The 24,135-nt window shown below is 41.4% G+C and overlaps 1 protein-coding gene across 3 annotated transcripts in view; it reads left to right on the top strand.

Annotated features, from left to right (window-relative positions):
• GLI3 (GLI family zinc finger 3) overlaps positions 1-24,135 on the top strand; it is a 305,949-nt gene that overhangs the window by 175,548 nt on the left and 106,266 nt on the right. The gene's annotated exons all lie outside the window — the stretch shown is intronic.

Here is a 24,135-nt window from a genome sequence, read left to right as displayed (position 1 = left end):
ACGCAGACATAGAGAATGGACTTGAGGACACGGGGAGGGGAAAGGGTAAGCTGGGACAAAGTGAGAGAGTGGCATGGACATATATGCACTACCAAACATAGGGTGGATAGCTAGTGGGAAGCAGCCGCATAGCACAGGGAGATCAGCTCGGTGCTCTGTGACCACCTAGAGGGGTGGGATAGGGAGGGTGGGAGGGAGACGCAAGAGGAAGGAGATATGGGGATGTATGTATACGTATAGCTGATTCACCTTGTTATAAAGCAGAAACTCACACACAATTGTAAAGCAATTCTACTTCGATAAAGATGTTGAAAAAAATAAAATAAAATAAATAAATAAATAAATTTTTAAAATAAAATAAAATTCTACTTGGAAATTTAGACAATGGGAATATTACATCCCTCTCCCCTAGAAACAGTTGTATTTTCAAGTGGCTACTTTCACGTTAATGAAGAAAGCGCTCTTTCTCTTGCATTTTGAGTGTGTGCTTTTTTCTCCTTGCTTTACTGTTAGAGTGCATTTAAGCATGCTTACTTTTGAAAGTAATTTTTTTGTTTGTTTGTTTGTTTTGTTTTGTCTTTTGGCCACACTGCACGGCACGCAGGATCTTAGTTCCCTGACCAGGGATCGAACCCGTGCCCCCGTGCAGTGGAAGCACAGAGTCTTAACCACTAGACCGCCAGGAGAGTCCCCAAAATATCGATCTTTTACATACAGGTTTGGTTTTTTGAGCCAAAGTTTCCTCATTTATGGACCAATATGAATTGCGGACTGTCCATTTGCTTCTGCTGAGCTTGGCAATTCATTTTTAAAAGCAGGATCAGCCTCAGTTACTAATTTATTACAATAATTCGAGCCCCACAGATCTTGACAGTGGAGCTGAGAGCTACCCTTGTCTCGTGCTATGGATGCCAGCAGCACTGCATCCCAAGCCAGCACTCTGACAGTCTGTCGCACTTCACCATCCACTTAACTAATTCATTTTACAAAATCAGCTTCATCTCTTCTCTCCTGGGGGAAATGAGCCCTCATGTTCTCTTCTACTCGGCAGCTCTTTCTTCTCTTAGTTGAGTCAACATGCCTCTTTCCAAGGCTGCCTGACTCACTGGACTTATTTCACTGAAGTATGAAGAGCTGCTCCTCCCACTAAAAGTGGTCCACTTCCTGGCGCCTGGGGAGAGGACAGGACACGGTAGATCATTAATATGAGCTGGGAAAGAGAGGGATTTGGAAATAAATGAGGCTCCCCCCGCTGCCATCATGGTTATGACTGCCTTTTAGTGTTCCGAGCGGGGAGACCAGTAGCCAGTTTGGAGTATGAATAAATACATTTCTTTCCAGACAGAGGAAGCTCTAAGAAAAGATAGAGTATTACGGTAAAAGCTTAGAGCAAGAAAGAGAAGTGGATGACCAGAACTACTACTCAGTTTCCCTCCGTCCTCTCCTCCCTGGATTTAGCACCTTGTGTGAGTTGCTTAGTGGGAATTCATCTAATAATTATTCAAAAGCAGCCTTCAATCTAGCCATCTACTTAAAACTTGGTGATGGGCTCGTAACACATAATAGTGATTTCATTATTTTCATTCACAGGGGAAAGCCTCCAGTAAAATATAGAGATTGAGCAAAACCTGGTATTTGTATTTGGGGGCATAACTTGTTTGGAATATTTTAATAGTACAATTTAAAATTAACACAGGCAAGTCCTTTTCCCCCGTGTTTGTGCTCTACCGTAAACGTTATTGAGACTGATAAAGTGTGATGACATATCAGATTTCAGGCATACCTTGTTTTATTGTGCTTTGCAGATATTTAATTTTTTTACACATTGAAGGTTTCTGGAAACCCTGTATTGAGCAAGTCTATGGATACACCTTTCCAACGGCGTTTGCTCACTGATGCTTAGCATTTTTTTAGCAATAACATATTTTTTAATGAAGCCACGCACATTGGCTTTTTCTTAGACGTAATGCTCTTGCACACGTAATAGGCTACATTATATTGTAAACATTACTTTTATGTGCACTGGGAAACCAAAAATTCATGTGACGCGCTTCATTTGCTTTATTATGATCTGGAACCGAACCCATAATATCTCCCAGGTAAGCCTATACATCAAATACTGTAGCTAACATTTTGTAACACTCACCTCCACCCTCCAAAATAAGAAAAGAGAAAAGAATAGAAAAGAGAAGAAATGAAAATGAACTAGGTTATAATCACATCTCTTGGGGGCAAAGACCACCTGTGTATGTCTTTGCATTTGCTAGGCTGAGCCCGTGCCTTTGCAGAGTGGCTCCTGGATAAATATTGTTTTCCATGGTGATAATGGGCTGTCCTTTTTTAGGCCAGTGCAGGATGACTGCCATCCTCTTTCTTTTGTTTTTTTTTTTTTTAATTTATTTATTTGGCTGTGTTGGGTCTTCGTTTCTGTGCGAGGGCTCTCTCTAGTTGCGGCGAGCCGGGGCCACTCTTCATCGCGGCGCGCGGGCCTCTCACCGTCGTGGCCTCTCTTGTTGCAGAGCACAGGCTCCAGACGCGCAGGCTCAGTAGCTGTGGCTCACGGGCGCAGTTGCTCCTAGGCATGTGGGATCTTCCCAGACCAGGGCTCGAACCCGTGTCCCCTGCATTGGCAGGCAGATTCTCAACCACTGCGCCACCAGGAAAGCCCTTTCTTTTGTTTTTGTTGGTTTAATTTGGTAGAGTGTGTCACCTCATGCCAACAAAGCTAGCACACCAAGGACTCAAAATCAAAAGCTCAATTTCTTCTGAAGATGATGTTAATATAAATACCTACTGCAGTGTCAGATGCTCTCCACTGCCAAATGAATTCCCTGATATTAAATTAGTTACTGATTGTGAAGGTCTGAGGTCACCTTATGTGACTAGGTACCGTTGAACTTAATAGCTGCTTCTCAGGCCCCTCACCTGGAGATAAAATTAATGAAATTAGCAATCTTTAATTGATAACGTAATAGGAATACCAAAATTCCAAATATAAGGGGGACAAAGAAGTGACTAGACCGTTCACATAAAAAATATAATAATGGCCATAACTGACATGTTTGGCTACTTACTGTGGGCACAATATTAGAAACTTTACAAAACGATCTCATGTAGTACTTAGAATAGTCAGCCCTAGGATGGAGTTATTATCACTAGCCTCCTTTCCAAGATATGGAAACCTTGACACAGAGAAGTTAATGGTTGTGCCATTATTTAAACCTAGACATCAAACACTACACTCCTTGCACTTTACTTTCATCCTCTGCTCATGAAAACGAACACTGGGGCCTTTGGCGCTCTAGTTTATACTTACTGGATGAGCCCAGATAATTCTAACCCTGATAGGAAATTTTCAGTGTCACTGGCTGTCATCGTCTTCTGCAAAATTCTAAGATAGGAACATAGCAGTGAGGAGGAGAGCTGGAAAAAGCCTTGTCTGTAGCAAAACAAAACAAAATTAGATACACATCAAGGTTTGCTACTGTAGAACTTGTAACCCCCAACAGCTGGACATTTATATATCCAGCTACACGGAGTAGTGGGCCAATTGTGATTCATCCACTTGGTAGAATGTTGAAGAAAAGAGTAGCATTTGAGAAGACCATATGAAAACAGGGATAAATAATGGTCAGTGATTACAGCTGTGTACCCTGTAAAATGTAAGCCATGTTGGATGAGATCATAACATGTATCTGCCTGGAACCTTCTTCCCTTAGATGTCCATAGCTTGCTCCCTTAACTTCATACGTTTCCCTGCACAGACATCTCCTTAGCAGAGAGGTCTTCAATGAAGAACCATCTAATGAACAGGGATGGACAAACGATGGCCTGTGAGCCAAATTCAGCCCATGGCTTGTTTTATTGGAATCTAGCGACTGCCGCTTATTTACTATTGTCTATGGCAGCTTTAGCAATCAAGGGCAGAGATGAGTAGCTGAGATAAAGGACATGGCCCCACAAAGCCTAAAATACAAAATTTCCCAAGGCCTGATCTAAAATAACACCCCCTTTCTAGCCTCACTACCCCCTTTCTCTGCCTTATTTTTCTCTTTTTTTATAAGTGATGCCATGCACCATATTTTCGACTTTCAGGCTTTCCCACTGATATTGCCACCATTTCTTGTTGCATATCGTATCAGTTCACAAAAAAGAAAATAAGTCTTATTGTTTGGGTATCATTTCTTATGATCAACTGAAAAAATGTAAAGTCTGCCTCATTTTCAAGCACTACCCTAGACCACCTACATCCACAGTTCCCAGTCTAAGTATGAAAATATTGGTGAGTTTCAATTCCTAAACTTTAAAAATTTTAATGAGCTGGCGGTATCAATCCAGATGAACCCACACACACTTTACTTTGCATTAAGAAATGAACATGAGGAAAATAAATGGTACTCCAAGGGCATACTACTTTTTTCTGTTTTGCAATATTCCTTTTTTAAAAAAAAATTATTGAAGTATAGTTGATGTACAGTGTGTTTATTTCTGCTGTACAGCAAAGTGGTTCAGTTGTACATATATATGTATCCTTTTTCATAGTCTTTTCCATTATGGTTTATCTCAGGATATTGACTATAGTTTCCTGTGCTCTACAGTAGGACCTTGTTGTTTATCCATCCTATGTAGGATAGTTTTGTCTTACAATATTTCTAATGACTGAAATATTGAATTCGGTCATTGGTTACAGAGAAAGCAGGCCCTAATTATAGTGCACATTCAGAGAGTCTGAGAGCCAGCTTCTTGGATAAATTCCTGTGTTCTTTGTGCTGGGCTCAGCAGTCCGGCCGGGAGCAGATATTGACTGAAGGTATTCACGGTCACTGAACCGGAAGCTGCCAGCTCTATAGAGCCTGCCGTCCAGCCTGTTGCAGGGGCCTGGGGGGCACTGGACTGTAGCAGACTTTTTTCTTTGTGTACAATGCTTCCACTCATGTTAAGCCTGGCTTCAAAGAAAACAGAAATTTACTGCCATCGTTGTATTTAGTTTTCAAAGTATGCATTGGAGAAAATGGAACTTTCACAGAATTTGTCCCAAAGGGAAGGCTCTTTCCGGTTACTTTTTAGGTGATAAATACCACCCAAACCCAAGCTGCCTGCAGCTCTTCCTCTGTGGCCATCCCTCCCTCCCTTAGGTAACAGAACCTGCTTTTTCCGAACCTAAACAAAGACATGCCATTTCCTATAGCCGCTCAGCAGGCTGAGTTCATTTCAGACCCTTCCCCAGGGGAACAAAGGCTGGGGACACAGGGCTGCCTGTCACTCATTTCTTTTTGTTCTTGTTGCATCCCCACCCCTGCCCCCAGCGAAATTCATACAGAAAAAAAAAACCAAAAAAAACCAAACCGATGTTCGTAGATTTGTTTCCAGGAACCTGCCTGCTAACTTTTTGAATCCTAAGTAACAAATTAGCTAGATTGTTGCATCTTTGGTGATCCGAGCCAACTAAGCATACTAAAAGGAAAGAGGAAGGGGAAGGTCTGTTTTCAAACTCATCCTCTGAGTCCCAGGGTAGTGATGTGTTGCAGAACATGCATTAGATAACGATATTGACAAGAAATTTGAAATAAATATATGGACCATTTTTAGTTCTGATGTGATCTTTGTAAGAGGCATATCAGAACAGTAATGGGAATCGTGACGTTGCAGTTGGGTAAAAATTAACCAGTTAAATGGCGCCTTACCTCCTGCTTTAACCCAGCTGAACTTGTGACACTGTATCAATGTTTGTAACACTGGTGTTGAAAAACGTCAAGTGTAATGAGATCTATACCCTTCACCTCCATCTCTCCTCTCCCATTGTCTCTGTCTCTGTCTCTGTCTCTCTGTCTCTCTCTCTCTCTTCCTCCACACAGCTAGGGAAATTGAACTCAGAAAGGTAAGAAGTGGCAGGAACTGCCTTAGGGCGTGAGAGTACAGTCAGTCCTCCCTTTGTATCCGTGGGGAATTGGTTCCAGGACCCCCACTGGATACCAAAATCTAAGGGTGCTCAAGTCCCTTATGTAAAATGACATGGTATTAGCATATAACCTATGCACATCCTCCCATAAACTTCAAATCATCTCTAGATTACTTCTAATACCTAATACAATGTAAGTCTTACATAAATAGTTGCCAGCATGCTGCAACTTCCAATTTTTGCTTTTTGGAACTTTCCAGAAATTTTTTTTCCCCCAATATTTTCTCTCCATGGTTGGTTGAAACCCATGGATGTGAAACCCCAGATACAGAGGGCTGACTGTACATTTCCAGTAAAGAAAAAAAATAAGGATCTCTAATCCAAAGCTATAGATGTTCTAACATTCAACCACTAATATTCTGGGTAATGAAACATCCCACATGTTTATGAGTTATAGTTATTTAAAACTTTCTTATCCAACTACAGAGAGATTATAATTTCATTAAAAAATTTGCCATTGGGACTGTTATAGGGAACAGGAATTTAGCCTCCATCTGAAAATCTAATTCATTAATACCAAAATGAATGAGCGGCAGTTGAAGGCATTCTTTTACAATTTCACCTGTGAGGGTCCCTCTTGGGCTGGTTGCTAGTGGGTACCTGTGAATAGTTCCTAAGGAACCTGACACCACCCCCCCACCCCGCAGGCCCCAGTCATTCCTAAGTAGTGAGAGCTTCTGCCTGAGGGAGTTATATTAACTCAGTGCATTAAATAATTCCCAGGGCCTGACAAGTTTCATGTGTGTCTTCTACTACCTAGAATGAGTTTAGCACTAACCAAAGAATCACCATCTTCCAAATACATTCAAATAGTATTCAAATATTGCCAAGTTCACCAGAAGTGAACAGTATCTTTATTAGGTAAGGTGGGAAGAGAGATGCACTGGCGGTTAAATGACCTGCCAAGTGATTTGCAAAACAAATCACCAAACCCTGTTGCTTGAATATGATTCACAGTTTGAAGACAGGGTCCAAAGAAAGCATTCCTAGCTTCCTAAAATGCTTCTTGCCTCTATTCAAAGAGATCTCTGACTCCGCCATGGAACAAAATCCCCGTCTTCCTAGCATACATGGTTTTCAACGTAAACTGCACACCCGTGAAAGTTTTCAGAAACAGATTCAAAGGTTAAATCGGGAAAAAAGGCCATCAGACTTCTAAAGAGGTCTCTGATTTTTAAAGGTTTTTCCTACCGTATTTGCCTGGGATATAACACATGAAAATTAGGATTATATGAGATTGTGTTAATATTAACATTTTCGGTTTCTTTATTTAACGTAAGCATTTTCTGTTATTTCACTATGCACACACACACACACACACATATATTTACTCACATACATATATACACACACACTATATATATATACACACTCACATACATATATAAACACACACACACATACACCCCCAACACACACACATATATATATACTCATATACATATATACACACACACACTATATATATATATATTTACATGCTCACATACATATATAAGCACACACACACACATATACCCCTCCAGCACACACACATATATATATACTCATATACATATATACACACACACACTATATATATATATATATTTACATGCTCACATACATATATAAGCACACACACACACATATACCCCCCCAACACACACACATATATATATCCTCATATACATATATACACACACACACACATATATACATAAATACACACACACACACACACACACACACACACACCACCTATTCGTTCTGTTTCTCAAGAGAAGAAGCAACACATATATATATATATACATACATACACACATATACACCCCCAACACACATATATATATATATATACATATACATACACACACACACACTATATATATATATTTACATGCTCACATACATATATAAGCGCACAAACACACACATACACGGTGCTCACGTCTGTCCGTTTTCCTCGTGGTCATCTCAGCCTGTCCTGGAGCTTAGCCGGTCAAAGACTGCATGATCCTCTTCTTCATGGAAGTAGTCAAGAGGAGAAAAGAAGGTCAGCCTGAAGTATTTTAATCTTGTTTTAATGGTCAAACTCTGGTCACTCAGACTTTGGATTTCTGGGCTGCTGAGATACATGTATCAATAGTTACTGGATGGAGGGAAGAGTCCAAGAGTTTGCCAGACGTCAGGGAATTGGGGGTATGGGGGGTGCTGAAAGCAGAGGCCCAACCTCAGGCCTAAGGCTGCACTGAGCTCTATGGAGGGATTCTCTCCAAGTCCACAGGCACCCGGTTGGTGATGTCACGTGCTGTTTGTGAGACTTTTCAAAGCGAAAGTCCTTGAGCCCTTCATGAGTCTCTCTCCGTCTCTGGGGTGTGCAGAGCAGGCTGTGTGTCTCTGACCAAGACGGGTCGTACACTGGTGAGGGCCTTCCCGTGACCTGAAGCACGGTCAGAAACTACACTGCACCGTTTTGAATTTGGCTGGACTTCCCCACCTCCCCCCATCTTTGGACCCAGACAGACATAGGACTGTTCAGTTATTTTGATTATTGTTGTTTGGTGTTTCTTTGTTTGCTGGGAGGAGCAAGGTAAGAGGAAGTTAAATTGGAAAGACAGAAAACTCGAGTCTGGTCCCTTCTCCCCCAGTGCAGGAGGGAAATGTCCTTCAGGGTCTGTTTGCTTTGCAAGGGTGTTCTTTGATGAGGTCTTTGTCTGGGGGACCCCGCTGAAGTCTCAGTGTACTCAAGCTTTAGAAAAGGCTATTGGCCCGTCTTTGTTTTCTTTGTTGAACTGTTTATTTTGCTTTCTTCCCACGAGGTTCCCTGGCCTCGCTCTGACAGCGCTTTTCTGCATGAATTACATTCCTCGGAGCCAAGTCTCCGAATTCTTCCAGCCCATTTGATTCCGGCCTGGGTGATTACTCCACAGCTTCGAAGTGCCGTGGACCTCTGCTAAGCAGAGTGCTTGTAAGTGCCCCTAACACGGAGACCTCAAGACATTTTGTAACCTCATTAGCGAGAGGGTAGTGCTTCATTCCGGTTTAAAAACATAGCTGCTGTTGAATCGTCGCTAGCTTGAAACTCACGGAAGGAGGGTACTAGTCCTTTCAACGTGAATCAGGCTCTTGAAAGAGGACAGTTCAGGGTATTATATTCATGCCCAATTCAGTAACATAAATTGTCCTGGGCCGGGTGGGAGGGGAGCCCGCTAGCTCCATTCAAGTTAAATCTACATCGGGAGTTTCGTAATTATTTTGTACAAAATGCATGTCTGTGTAGAAATAATGAACAACAGTAATGAAAATTATGCAGATATCCTAATCATAGCCGTTATATTTTCTTGTGCGTGTATGTTTTCTGAAGTACAGTTTATGACTGAGACAGAGACAGACAGTGAACAGACTTATGAATTATGGTTTTTTTAACCTCTGCTAATATAGATTAAATATTTGATTCTTTAATGAATTATGCCTTCATTATAGGTATAGGTATTGTGAAAGCATTGGGATACCGCCAGAAAAAATTCAGCTGTCTTAAGAACAAAATTCTCTAAGGGGTCTGTTCACCTGTTTTGAACCATTTTTTAACACATGAGAAACTTGACTCTGACAGGCAGGTAGGGTGTGCTATACCTAACAGGGAACCTCCATTTGTTGACAATCTGCCTGGAAGTGGTTTTGACTTGAAACTTCCCCAAAGAGGACCAAAGAGTTTTTCAGAAATGATTGACCACACAATCTGTGATGAAAATTATATGCAGTGTAAATGCCCATATAGACACAGAAGCTCTTCCTTAAGGAACTGGGGAAGGTCCTGAGCCATGTGGCCAGGACCTGGTTCTGGCTTCTTGGGATCCTTTATCTTCTTGCTGGTCCTGGTCCGAACTGAGCTCTTGGTGTCCGATCTTTACGAGCCCTTGGAATGGCTGCGTACTGCGGGGCCCAGTCTTTCTGTGAGAGCCTGTGTTCTCTTCGGCAAATAAATGCATCCACTCTGCGGGATCACCGTGCTTCTTTACGCGGGGAGGATTTGTTTGGAAGATGGGAATTAAACCTCTTTTGGCTACAAGAGGCCCTTCCTCCTTGGAGTGGGCTCTGAAAACAGATCCCCCAGGGAGCCAAAACACAGCTGTTGGAATACTTCCTGTGTAACACAATTAAACATCCCTTACAAGTAGGACTGGATTACAGCTTTGCTGAGTAATCGCCTCTGAGCATTCCTCCTCTCCACCCAATAGAATGTTGGTGACATTAGCCCATGATAATGCTTTTGTTCCGGGTTTCAAAGTGTAATTCCTGAAAATTCCAACCTAACTCGATTGGCACCTGGCTTCGGATGAGCCTCTTCTTGAAGCCACCGTATAAGCTGTTTTCACAATAAATGTGGGCCTCACTCATTTCCATCTCAGCTCTGCCACAAATCCACTGGGTCCTTGAACACGGGCCCTGACCTCCCTGGGTCTCCTTGTTTTCATCTGTGAAGTAAAGCCATTGGATTAAATGATCTTTCAGATGCCTTCTAACATCCCACGGTTACGGAAAGTTTAGGTTTGTGCATGGTTTTTTTCCTTAGAAGAGGAATCTATGAAAACATCATGGCCCTGATATGTACATGCCCACATGCCAGTTTTTTCTTCTGCCCTCTTTCCTCCTGTGAAGATCTGCTGGGAGAGTCTTGCACAAACTCTGGTTGTACCTCCTGCTTTTTTCCCCACGCTCTCTAGTGATGCCTTACACACCCCTGGGCCACCAGTACACAGGGCCACTGGGCACCACGTGGGCCCCGTGAATATGTGAATGTTCAAATCAATTGCCTTTGGAGTGAAAAGGTCACTGGAAAACCATACTGTCCTGGTTGTTTAAAAGCCTCAGTAATGCTAAAATATAAGTGCATTTAAGCATGGATACGCATATTTGTATCTGTCGGAGTAATTTTCCTTTGTGTTTACAATTATAGACTTGATCTGAATCCAGCTTGGGTACTTACCATCAGATTACCTACTCTGTCCAAGCCCAGTTTAATTATTCAGTCCCATGTGAATCAAGAATTCAATGAAGGAGCAAATAGATAGCACGTAACACAGTCTCTGGCAAGTCATAAGTGTTTGACAAATGGCAGAATGACCGAATACGTGTCTATTACCATATTTAAGCCGTCTCGTCTAAGTTGTCCATCTTTTCTTCACCTTTTAACATCTCTGAAATTGGAACGTATCTTACAGTCTGTTGTGTTTTACGATTGCTACTGGGAAGCGGCAGTCATGAGGAAGTTGCAAGTATCTCTTTTTAAAAATTTATTTTAATTTAGTTTAATTTTGTTAGTTTCAGGTATACAGCAACAGGTTTCTCAATACAATTACTTTGCCGTAGATTTTCCTTTTTGTGCAAGTACTACAGTGATATATGACAAAGCCTCTGTCCGAATAAGCCTGAAAGAGCTCTTTTCATAAGTATAAAGTAAAAATTGAAGGTGATAAGGAAGAACCATCCTTCTGAGTGGTTCCTAAAATAATGCTGGGTCTTTAGATCAATAGCATCTTAGCTTTGATGAAATACAGTTTAGATCGTATATATATTGACTGTGTAGGTTTGCAGTCAACAAAAAAACTATTTCATCGTCAAGGATTCTTTTCCCCCCAAGAACCCAGCTGATTTTTCCTCAATGCTGTAATAAAGGACCCAGTTGCGGACTGTAAAGTTAAAATGTAAAGAGAGTGTTTTCAAAATGCTCTTGCTTCCTGAATCATACAAAATGAAAAAGGAGGCCAACTTCAGCCTGAAAGGGTATAAAGCAGGGAAGTATATGTTGCCTGCTGGTTATGTTGGTGTATTTGTGCAGATGCATAGCACAGGCTCTCAGTGGGTAAGACTTCATGATTAATGGTGTTTATTCTTGACAGAAGCCTCCTTTATTTATCTGCAATACAGTTTAGCGATTTTATCAGGCACCTGAATGAGAAATATTCAGTCATACCAATATTGCAGTGTAAATTGAGTAGAGTCACTTTTTATTATATCTTTCTGCCTTATCATCTGCACAGTAATTTTCTAGCAGAGGTTTGATATGGAAAGGCTGGATTTAGCTGTACTTGACACAAAGCCTCTTCAATTTCCCCTAAAAGTTCAGGCTGCTCTTAGAAATGTGAGTGTGTGTGTGTGTCTGTGTGTGTGGATAATATATAAACCCTCTCTGTTATCCAAGCAATTTCAGGATGTGAAAGAATAAAGATAAAATGCACAAACCTGGATGGGAAAAGTGTTGTTAATATAAAAACATCTAATAGCCATGAACTCCCTGGTAAAAGCTCCTTTAGGGTTTAAGCTGAGGCTCAGTACCGAACCGTTTGCATGGCTACATGGTCGCAATTTTTGCTCATCCATCATCATCCAAATCCAATCAACATAAAGCCAGACCCTTTCATTTCTCCAGGGAGAAATATCAAAGTTGAAGACCAGAGTGGCCAGGGGCGGGGGGACATCAGTCGCAATGATGATGGCAATGCCATTCAAAAGGGAGACGCAAGAGGGAGGAGATATGGGGACGTATGTATATGTATAGCTGATTCGCTTTGTTATACAGCAGAAACTAACACACCATTGTAAAGCAATTCTACTCCAATAAAGATGTTAAAAAAATAAAAAATAGAGTGTGGAAAAAAAAAAGAGGGAGCAAAAGACATAGAAAACAAACTTACGGTGACCAAAGGGGAGCAGGGGGAGGGATAAATTAGGAGTTTGGACTTAACATATACACACTACTATATATAAAATAAATAACTAACAAGGACCTACCATATATAGCACAGGGAACTATACTCAATATCTTATAATAACCTATAATGGAAAAGAATCTGAAAAGGAAAAATATATATATATATACAACTGACTCAGCTGTACACCTGAAACTAACGCAACATTGTAAATCAACTATGTTTCAATAAAAATTTTTTTTAACAAATGAAAAAAAAGAGAGAGCAAAGAAGGAAAATGAGACTCAAGTGAAGTGTCACTAAATGTTCAAACTAAACTTTATTCAAGTTACAGACTTGGTAACATGAATTGTCAAAGCTGCTCAAAGGCAGACGGAAACAAATGGTTTGAATCATAGAAAACATTGGATTTTGGGACCAAAAGACACTTTAACCCTGGTGGGTGGAGTGGAGATCATCTCATCCAAATCCTCACATTTTACAGATGAGAAAAGTAAAGCCCAAAAAGCTGTCTTCAGAAAGGCTGTGGTCCCAGGCTTCCCTGGTGGCGCAGTGGTTGAGAGTCCGCCTGCCGATGCAGGGGACGCGGGTTCGTGCCCCGGCCCGGGAAGATCCCACATGCCGCGGAGCGGCTGGGCCCGTGAGCCATGGCCGCTGGGCCTGCGCGTCCAGAGCTTGTGCTCCGCGACGGGAGAGACCACGACAGTGAGAGGCCCGCGAACCGCAAAAAAAAAAAAAAAAAAAAAAAAAAAAGGCTGTGGTGAAGATCCCACATGCCGCGGAGCGGCTGGGCCCGTGAGCCATGGCCGCTGGGCCTGCGCGTCCAGAGCTTGTGCTCCGCGACGGGAGAGACCACGACAGTGAGAGGCCCGCGAACCGCAAAAAAAAAAAAAAAAAAAAAAAAGAAAGGCTGTGGTCCCATGTAGGTTCTCTGAGGGTAATCTGAACAGGTGATTTCCACACATCATACAGATATTCCCAGTAAGTTCAATCCATCCTTACTTGTGGTGTCAGAAGACTTGCTTTCATTGGGAAGAACAGAGTGCAGCAGGAGGCTGTGTGGTTCCTTTTCCAGTGGCCGGACGGATCTTCAGCCTCTCATGATGTTATTCCCTTTGCCTGGAGCAAAGTTCTCCGAAGCCAGGATGACAAGAACCCTAAGGACATTGCTGTCTCCTTATGTAGAGCTTAATGCTTCTTTTCTATGGAATAATATAGACAAATTGTTCCCCCAGGACATTAGGTCATTAGATATACACCTTTCGTATTTAGCTTACTTTGGAAAAGTTTGACACCCTCTGTGTAACTGAAAGTGGGGTCTGGCTGCTCACGGCTCAAAAGCCAGCAAAGAGGCAAGGTTGGTGGAAAGGAAAGTTTGCTTTATTTTATAGCCCTTGAGAAGGAACTAAAAGTCCTTGACTATGCTTAACGACTAAATTATTATTATTTGGTCTCCTTTGACTGCTTTCCTTTGTTTCTCCATTTTCTCACTTCTCTGATTAAACTTATTTTTTGGCTAAAGTTTTCCACAGACAAAAGGCAGGCGGAGGACGTGGGTTGGGAGGTGGAGCCAGAAGGGTTAAAAGTCTAGAATATCAAGAAGTGTGCCTGGGATATAAAGTCTTGATCAACATGAAGTAGAGTCTTACAAGATCTAATTCCAGTTAAATCTAAAGAGCATGGCACTCTAAAAGGGCCTCTTATTTTCACCTTTACTAAAGCCGGAGGCCCCTAGCAAACCTGGGGGATTTTCTTCTGGAGGAGAGCTATTTAGATAATAATAGTTCTTTGATGGACATCTCTGTTATCACTTAAAATAGGGATGATTTAAAGCATGAGGGAAAGTGTGAGTCAGATGCATCTTGCCAAGGATGATAAGAGACAACCCAGTAAACACTCTAGTCTGTAGTTAACAGTCATCAGAATAATTACAAGGATTATGATGATGATGGTCCCAGAGAAAAAGTCCACACCAGCTCCTGTCCTGGAAGACACACCTAAGCTCAACGTGCCAGACTGCCGTCGAGAAAGGATTTACTCGAGCTGGTTCTTGAAGTAACGTTTACAAAATATCAGTTAAAACAGAAGCCTCATCTCTCCTTGGGTCAGCATCCAGATGCACCCTGTCTTTGTTATAAATGTCCTCCATACCATCTATAGGAGGACTCAACATGAAGCAAGGATCAAACTGTGAAACCTAACTTCCTGTTTCTAATTAATTATGTCTCTACTCAGTGTCTGAAGCCTCCAGCTGGAAGGCTTCTCACTTAAATCCTGGCTTGGGGCTCTTGAGATGTTTTAAGTATCTGTTGACCTTAAATGGTGGAAATTTCCAGGTAAAAGGTACAAGCACAGGCTTGTTTGTTTAGTTAATTAAATCAGCAGTTCTAATTGAATCTTGTGTACTACTTTACTGTCCTTTTTCCTTATACCTGGCGGGTATTGTGGCTCAAATCCTACCAGAGGGTGATAGAATTCTACATTATCAGAAAACGTTAACACCAGAAAGAAAGGAAGAAGGGAGGGAGGGAGGGAGGGAGGGAGGGAAGGAAGGAAGGAAGGAAGGAAGGAAGGAAGGAAGGAGAAGAAAGAAAGGGAAGAAAGAAAGAGAAGAAAGAAAATGTAACACTGAGGAACAAACGCCATAGGACCCAGGGATTTTCTAGATGCTGTTAGTTCATGAGATTCAGTCCTTGGTCACTCCACACTGTTGTGTTTCAACATCTTTCTGTTTTGCAGTGTGTTTTCTTCTTGGAAAAGGACATTAGTTTGCCATTTTGCCTGCTGTTTGGGGGGTATTGGTAATTCATCAAATTCCAAAAAATTCCTATCTATTAGAATCAGGGGAAAGTTGGCGGGAATGTCAGAGAAATCAGACTTTGAAATTTTCGTCCCCGCACCACCACGTTTTCTTTTTTCATGGCAGTGAAGTTACAGAATAATCATGCCCTTGAATTTACTTCCAGGGGAAGAAAAAAAAAATCCCATCCATTTTACTATGGTCAGGTAAAGTCACTCATCTCTTTGCTCTGTCCAAAGAGGTTCAGGGGAACCCTCCTAGATGACACCAAGGGTGTCAGGAGAGCTGAACCCAGGCCGGCTCCAGAACTGAGGAAAGGAATGCACAAGGATGCAATGAAAGCAGCATGGCTTTAGCCTTGACCACCCAGAGCTCTAGCAGGAACAGCAGTAGGAATGAGCGTGTTGGCCATAGGGGCCAACATTTACTGAGAACTTACCACGTGACAGGTCCCCGGCTAAATGCTTTATGTATATTTTCTTATTAAACATTAACTAGTACAGCTCTGCTTTTCCGTCTATGCCCAAAGAGCCTTGGAGCAAAGCAGACTTTTAATGACCTTGTTGACCCAGCACTAAATCTAAACCTGAGACTTGCCACTCTGATGGTACAGAACAGCTGATTAAAGGCACTGTCCCCACTGCAGGGAGAAAAAAAGGAGGAGGCTGGGTCAGGACAGCCCCCTGGTCCTGTGGGCCTGGCCGGATTGGCCTCCCCGGTGGCCTGCCCCACTAGAGGAAGACAGAGCATCCAAAGGAAAAAGGGAACAACTTATTATCTTAGGGAAAGAAGGGAGAAAAGGACAGTGTCTGTTCGCTTTGTTACCGCAGAACAGTTGGGAAGGGCTTCAGAAAACAGGCCCCATCAACTGTCCCAGAAGCTGATGACTGAGACCTGCTCTCCGTACCCCCCCCATCTGCCAGGCATCAGGTTAGGAAAGCATCACAGCTGGACATCTATCTCCTGCAACCACAGCTGTTTCCTCATCAAGGTGGTATCTTTGTTGTGGCATGCGGGTTTTACTCTCTCTTGTTGTGGCGCACGGGCTTAGTTGCCCCGTGGCATGTGGGATCTTAGTTCCCCAACCAGGGATCGAACCCGCATCCCCTGCATTGGAAAGTGGATTCTTTACCACTGGACCACCAGGGAAGTCCCAAGGCAGTTTCTTTATACAAGGATGAGTTGGGACAGGAAGCCCCATGCTAGGAGATGTGGTTATTTATATCCAAGTGCTTATTTGAACCAATACTATGTTTAAGAACTCTTGTTAATACCAGTGCACTGCACATTGTAGTTGTTTGAATGGACTTTCTTTTACAGTTTTTTGACTCTTTTCCTGACCTTGGAATCCTAGTCTATTAGTATAGAGTTCTATTAAAGTACAGAGTAGAGACCAATTTTAGAAAATTATTTTCTGCAGTCTTCTCAGGAAGGAATAAAATCACTTTTAGCCATAAACAATTGCTCTGTTCTTGTATAAAACATAACATTGCTCCAGTTGTCAAAGGACATGACTGACATGAGTTATGAATATTTGCTTGGCTTTTCCTTTTGATTGGCTTCGCTGGACCTTTCCTCCCCCGAAATGAATATACAGAAGCCCATCTTCCACAGTTTACTTAGAACTGAGACTAATGTGTCAACTAGACCATCTTTGTTTAATAGTGGTAAATATCATGTTATTATTTATGGTATTTTTTTAAGCAATATTTTTCAAATTTTGAAAAATACAAGTGCACATCTATTTGATTTTCTGAACTTGATAGGAACAGTTTGAAATCACTGTGGAAAATATTGTTATAGTTGACACAAATCAAATGCATATATTCTTTTCTTAAAAATTGGTAATAACTAGTACACATACAGAAGAGTATACAGAATATACACAAACAGCTCAATGAATTATTGTGAGTAGACAGAATATACACAAATAGCTCAATGAATTATTGTGAGTTATCACAGAGTGAAAACCTCTCACCACTAACCAAGTCTAGAACTATAATAATCACTGGCATCCAGAAGCCCTCCTCAGGCACCAACCCCCAAGAACCTACCAAAAGGTAAACATTATCCCGATCACCCCAATGCTAATGTTTAGGTCTGTCTGTTATTGATCTTTATATAAATGGGAAATACAGTATATTCTATTCTTTTGTACCAGGCTTCTTCTCCTCAGCATTATGTTTGTGAGATTTTTCCACATTATAGTTTGTTCGTTTTCATAGCTAGTCACTATTTCGTTGTATGAATTATTTGCCCAGTCTACTGTTGATAGATGTTTGGTTGTTTCCAATTTTAACATGAATGAATAATGGCGCTCTGAATATTCTAGTATATTGTGGCACGTGCATACACAGTATTGTACAGTATACACCAAGGAGAGGAATTACTGGATCATAAGATGTGCATCTGTTTGCATAGATAATGCCTAACGGTTTTCCATTGAGGTTGCACCGGCTTATACTCGGGTTGTTTGAGAGTTCCTATTGCTCCAAATTGTCATCAACACTTGGTGCTGTCAGTCTTTTTAAGTTTAACCATTCTAGTGGGTTTTTTTAAAACTAATTAATTTAAGCATAGTTAATTTACAGTATTGTGTTAGTTTCCTGTGTACAGCAATGTGATTCAGTTATCTATTATATTTTTTCTGATTATTTTAAGTCACAGAAAGATAAATACTATATGATATCACTTATATGTGGAATCTCAGAAGTAATACAAGTGAATTTATGTACAAAACAGAAACAGACTCACAGACATAGAAAACACACTTGTGGTTACCAAAGGGGAAAGGGGTGGGAGATAAATTAGGAGTATGGGATTAACAGATATAAACTAGTAACATAAAATAGATAAGCAATAAGGATTTATTGTATAGCACAGGGAACTATATTCAATATCTTGTAATAACATTCTAGTGGGTTTTTAATGATAACTCATTATGGCTTTAATTTGAACAGCAAATTAAGATTAAAAAAATAATTTGCCAAAACATAATACTGGAGTATATAGGTTAAAATATTGACGTTGGCTAGATTTGAATAGCTTGGATATAGGGAACAGCTATTGTTCTTTTAAATAATCTCAACTTTTCAATTCATGGATATAAATTCCTTTTATAATTAGACATAAATAGGAAATAGGAAGGTCATTCTCAAATCCCTTGAAATGATGTTTCCCCATTAAAACAGATATTTCTCTCCCTCTCTCTCTCTCTTTTTTTTGTTAAAGAAATCAAACATAGCCCTTGAATTCTCCCTCTAAGAAAATATTCAGCATCTTAGCATTCATGTGTACATTAAGTGATGTCCCTTCACCTTCAGTGGCCACTTCTATCCAAATCTTATCTACTCTTGGTAGCACAGTTCATGTTGCGTATTTTACATAACCAGGCTGCATCCTGGAAGGCTCTTGTTGATGCATTTTGACCCATCAGATAATACTTGTTCTGTATATACTTTATGTGTGTGTGCCTTCGCCTCGCCCCATTTGACTATAAACTCTTTGAGAGCAGGGACCAAATGACCATATATTATGTTTCTTGAAATCCCCCAAAGTGCTAAAATCATAATGGATTCTTAGTAAGTGTATTTTCAATAAAATGTATATCGAATGAACATCTCATGGAAATATTCATCTGTGTGGTTATACATGTAGCTTTTCAAAATTGAAATCCAATATGGTAAATTTGTAAAAGGCCTAGGTCAGTTAAAAATTCATGGGAAATATTCTTTAGCTGCAGAGACGATGAAGATGAGATTTGAAACTGAACCATCTTATCAGCTAGCAGTTTCCTGGCAGTTCCATGGAGCAGATATTTACAGAGGTGTGGACAAGGTTAAGGGCTCGGAAAGTAATAGTAAAGCCTCCAGGACTAGCAAAAGTTTGAGGAGGTTACCAGCCTTAGCCTGAAGGTGCAGTCAGAAGGCAAGGGCAGTGAGGGCTAGAGCCAAGGAAGAAGGGCCACACTTGGGGAGCGGGGGCCTTGCGGGGAAGAATGACCCCAGCAGAACTGTAACTAGTGAAAGGAAGTGAGGGGAATTAATACCCTGACTTCTCTCCCCTCTGCTGCCAGCGCCTGCCAGTGCATCTGCCTAGTGGAATCCAGAGGGAAAGTGAGCCTGCTGATTCAGACCACAAAGTCCAGCCTTCAGGGCGTGCAGAGGTTCCGGGGTAAAGGCTGGCAAGTGGGAAATAACCAGCACACCCATGTGTACATTGCAGGGGCACGTGATGATTCTGGGGCAGCAGTTATCTGAAAACTCACCTTGAGTAGAGAAAAAGACCAAGTTCAGGAGTATGCAAATTTCCAACGATGTCTAGTGTATTAGCCATGGACATTTTAGTTATTTGTTTCTGTCGCTGTATGGAAAGCAATATTTTTTATTACAAATTTTGGTTTATTAAAACTGCTTATTGAGTAATTAATTAGTTGATTAAAAACACATTATAAGGGGTAGCTCCTCTTTGTTGTCTGTTAAGCCACTACTTGAATATGAAGAGTGTGTACTTTTTATGGAAAGAACAAAATTAAACAAAAATTAACTTGTTATGTAGAAAAAAAAACCCCAGCATCTCAGTCTTCTGGTAGTTGAAGCTCTCACGCGTACCGCAGAATGCAAGGGATATGTGTACATTTCCAGTGTTCCAAGCAACATGAAAGCGAATTGTAATAATCCAGCCTATAAACCTTGTTTAATGCTCTCATAATGGGTAATGCAAGTGATGGAATACTGTGATTTTAATCCTGGCATTTTAGTAACCCAATAAGATAGATGAAAAGGCAGTAACAAATTAGATTATGTAATGATATTTCATTTTAACTAAGAATTCCAGTTATTCTCTGCAATACATGTTTTTTTGTTTTAAAATTTATCCTAGTATAATGTTTAAAAGGCTCTAATAAGAATCCTCTACTCTTTTCATTGTAATCTATGTTCATGACCTTATAAAAGGATTAATCCAAAGTTAAATTATTTCCACAAACAAACACAAACTTTATGTTACTTTATTGTCTTTGGGGAGAACATAAAAATAATCCCCACCTGCTTTCTTGTCTGAAGCTATACTTCATTTATCCATCGGGCGATATGGAAACAAAATGGCAGCCACGCATTGGGTCTTCATGGCCTTGGGAAGACAGAGAGGTGGAAGCAGTATAGGGGACGTTATCCCTGGGTGGGCAGGCCGGGGTCTTAAATGCATGAGCCAAGATGCAGAGGTCATGGAACGATAGCTCCTCCCCTCGGTGATGCTCTGGCCACCCAGACCACCCTCTACAGCTTGGGCATCTTTTTCCTAGACAGCAGTTTTATGATTTAGTTTGAGGGGGGTCACAGGCCTATTTCTATACTCTTTGGCTACAACATAAATAACATGGGATCCCTGTTCTTGGAGCAGTTCTAAATTTCAGTGTTCTTCCCGGAATGTTTGTTTGTTGTTTGTTTTTTTTCCTCCATGGTTTGTGTTTGCCTTCCAACCACAGAGCCACGTACAGCCCCAGAAAAGAGAGAACCGAAAGCTACAAAGGCAGAGAAAGTCATGAGAGGCCAACAGTAATCTTCAATTCAATCTCTGTGTGTATCTACTAAAAATATAAACCGAGAAAGTGACACCTATAATTTTTTTTCCTCCTGCTCCTGTAATCCGCAAATGAAGGTGTTTAGCAAGCTTGACAAATATTTACCAGGTCAACTTTAGGATAGTTTGTGAAATGATATATGTCATTTATATGGAAAACTTGGTGACTGCCTTCCTCCCATTTCCCACCTCTTCTTTCTTCAGGAGAATTCACCCCTCTGGCCGTCAACTTGAATGGCTCTTTCTTCCAGCGGTGAATACACATCTGCCTATTAAATATAAAGTCTTCCCTTTCAGATTTGCTTTACAGTTAGGAGCAAAATAAATGACAGATGATCTAGATGCCAAGAATTTGGAAATGACTCTGTTAGGTAAGGTTAAAAGCAGCCTTATTGAAAAATTGTAGTTTATGTATGTTTACATCCATGTCAGGTGGCTGCCATGGCCATTGTAGTTCAAGGCTGGGTGCTCAGCTTTGATGACTTAGAAAGCCATTTTTGTCAGTCTCCAGTGCTAGAGGAGGGTCATGCTAGCCCACCTCACAGGAGCCTGATTTGGAGACAGAATGAATAAGTCATCAACTTTCAGTGAGAAATTGAACAGCAAGGAAATGGGAACACCAGTCTCCAAAAGTCTTGCTATTTGGACATTTGTTTGCTGAACTCAAAACAGGTGACACACACAAAAAGTTGTTGGATGGTTCTTACAACCACCAAGAACATCAGCGGCCACCACCATTTACTGAGTGCCCTGTGCCGGTGGTGACAGCAGCCCTGGCAGAGAACTGTCATTGTTCCATGTCGTATGTAAGGAAACACGCCTCAGTGACAAGAGTCAGGGATGAGCTTGAGTTCAAGTCCAGTTCCTTCAGAGCTCTTGCATTTAATGATAACTGAGTTCATGTTCTTAACCAACTTGTGTGGTTTTATGATTCTGAGTGGAGGTCCTGGGAAACGCAAGGAGATGCTCCCGGGATCCTGACAGGTTGGGGAACAAAGCAGACAGGTGTGTTTCCACCATACGATTTGCTTTGAAAAAAGGGTTCCAATATTTCAGTGTTTGAAAATCACATAGTATGCTATATTTGCCATCCGTAATATGCGTGTGTGTTCATGTGTATGTATGAGTATATATGTACATATATGCATTTGTCTCTGTTGTATATGTGTGTATATTAGGAGTGGAATATATTAGTATAGCTTGTGAAATAAGTTGTATGCACGTATTCGGCATTTATTAGATACTAGGCTCAGTACATGAGGCTTCAGTTATATTCACTTGCCAAGACCCCCAAGAGGTAGGTATCCTCCCCATTGGACTATTTAGGTCAAGAAGGGGGTGAGTATCAAGGCCAAGGTCACACAGCTGCTGTCCCATCCACGTCGGTTCCCCTTCAGCCCTGAGCCCTCCCATGGTACCACTGCTCTGATGGTCTGACTCAACTGTCCCCAGAATTCCTGATGACCCTTCCCTGAAGGACCCTCGTTAAACATTTTCCTCTTGTATCCTGGGGACGGCTGGCCTTTGACTACCAGATGGTTCTTTTCTTTAGGGCAGTTGATATCTTGCAGCTTTCTTCGTTGCATTCCTGTCTGAAAGCATGTCCTACCATCTCGTTGAGAAATAGGTGACTCCATATCTTCCCAGCATCGTCTCTGGAGGAGAGGGACAGGCATGAGTATGACATTCACCAGAGTGCGTGGAGTTTCCTGACTTCGTCTCCAAATCCTGGAGGGACCAACCCTCTTCTCTGCTGTTGTTCCTCACGGGGGTGGAAGGGCGGATGGAGCCTGGGCGTTTCTGCTGGGGAAGATGTGTCCGGATCTTGATTCCTTACTCATCGAATAGTTATCCTCAGTCTTCCTGTGAGAACAGGTCAAATGAAAGTGAAAGGGGGGAGGCAGACATCAGGCATCCACAGATTTGTGAGGAGAGAAAAACTTCAGCCGTCTCCTGGCTTCCCTGCTTCCTTAGGACTGGTGAGCACCCCAGCCCGATATCTATAATCTTCATGTTGTTCTAAGTGCTGATATTTTTCCATCCATGATTCTTCAATGGAATCTAGGCTTCTGGGAATATTCTTACTACCATTCTCAATTCTAGAATTTGAGACAAATTACAGGTTCCAATTTTTTGCCTAACGAAGAAACCAATTAGCAATGTCATTGCTTCACTGATTTTTAGTTCATAATGTTCAGCCTGAGTTTCTCATGGATCCTGAGAAAAGCTTGTCTAGGAGGTATCATCTCATGGATCTCTTGAAATGTCTGCTTTTTGTATTTCTGCGGCACCTGTCTCTCATCATAAATCTACAAATGAGCCTGTTAACTTGATAATAATCACTTTCGAATCGGATTGAAAGGATTGATTTTCCTTTCTGGTAGAAAATGAATGAATGAATGAATTTGAGCGTCCGGTGTGCTCTAAGGTAGTGACAGGTCTAAATGGAGCATCAGATTTAACCAGTGGCACAGAGCTAACTTATTTTGTAGTAAAGAGCTAAAATAGGATAGACTAATAGGTCTTGGCAATTTCTATTTAAGAACAAGGAATTTTTACTAATTTCTGAGTGGGTGTGGAAAGCCTCAAGTTGTTTGGAAAAGAAATAGCTATTTTCAGGTGGTGACTTCTCACTCTCCCCACATGTAAATTTAGAAAACTCTGGATTTTTATTTTATTTCACCCAGAGTGACATCTGAAGAACAAATAAAAAGCCTCTTTTTTTTTTTTTTAAGTTCAAAATGAAAAAAAGAGTAAGAAGGAACAAGTAAGAAAATCCTCTCCCTCCTGTGTGTTTTAACCTCTTTGATTTTCTACTGAGAAGATTCATGATGTGAGCTTCGGGTTCATTTAACTCAGTGCCTGCTCTGTGTGCTTAGAGGAGCTGGCTTCTCCCAGGACTCTGTTCCGAGGGGGCTGGGGGCCAGAGCCCAGCTGCGGCTGCATGTGCCTTTGCTTGGGAGGCGGGATGAGAAAATGTGTTTCTCCTCCCTTTCCTTTCACTCCTAAAGCCCGCGCCACAAGAGGAGCTTGCAGTTCTCAGAACATCCCTCTCTATCACGGTCTCGCCTTTTTATGGCCATATTCTCTGTGAATGAAAAAAG

Source organism: Physeter macrocephalus, chromosome 5 (assembly GCF_002837175.3).
Source record: "Physeter macrocephalus isolate SW-GA chromosome 5, ASM283717v5, whole genome shotgun sequence".
NCBI lineage: Eukaryota > Metazoa > Chordata > Mammalia > Artiodactyla > Physeteridae > Physeter > Physeter macrocephalus.
Note: the sequence above shows the minus strand (reverse complement) of the source record. Positions and strands in the feature narration are given on the sequence as shown.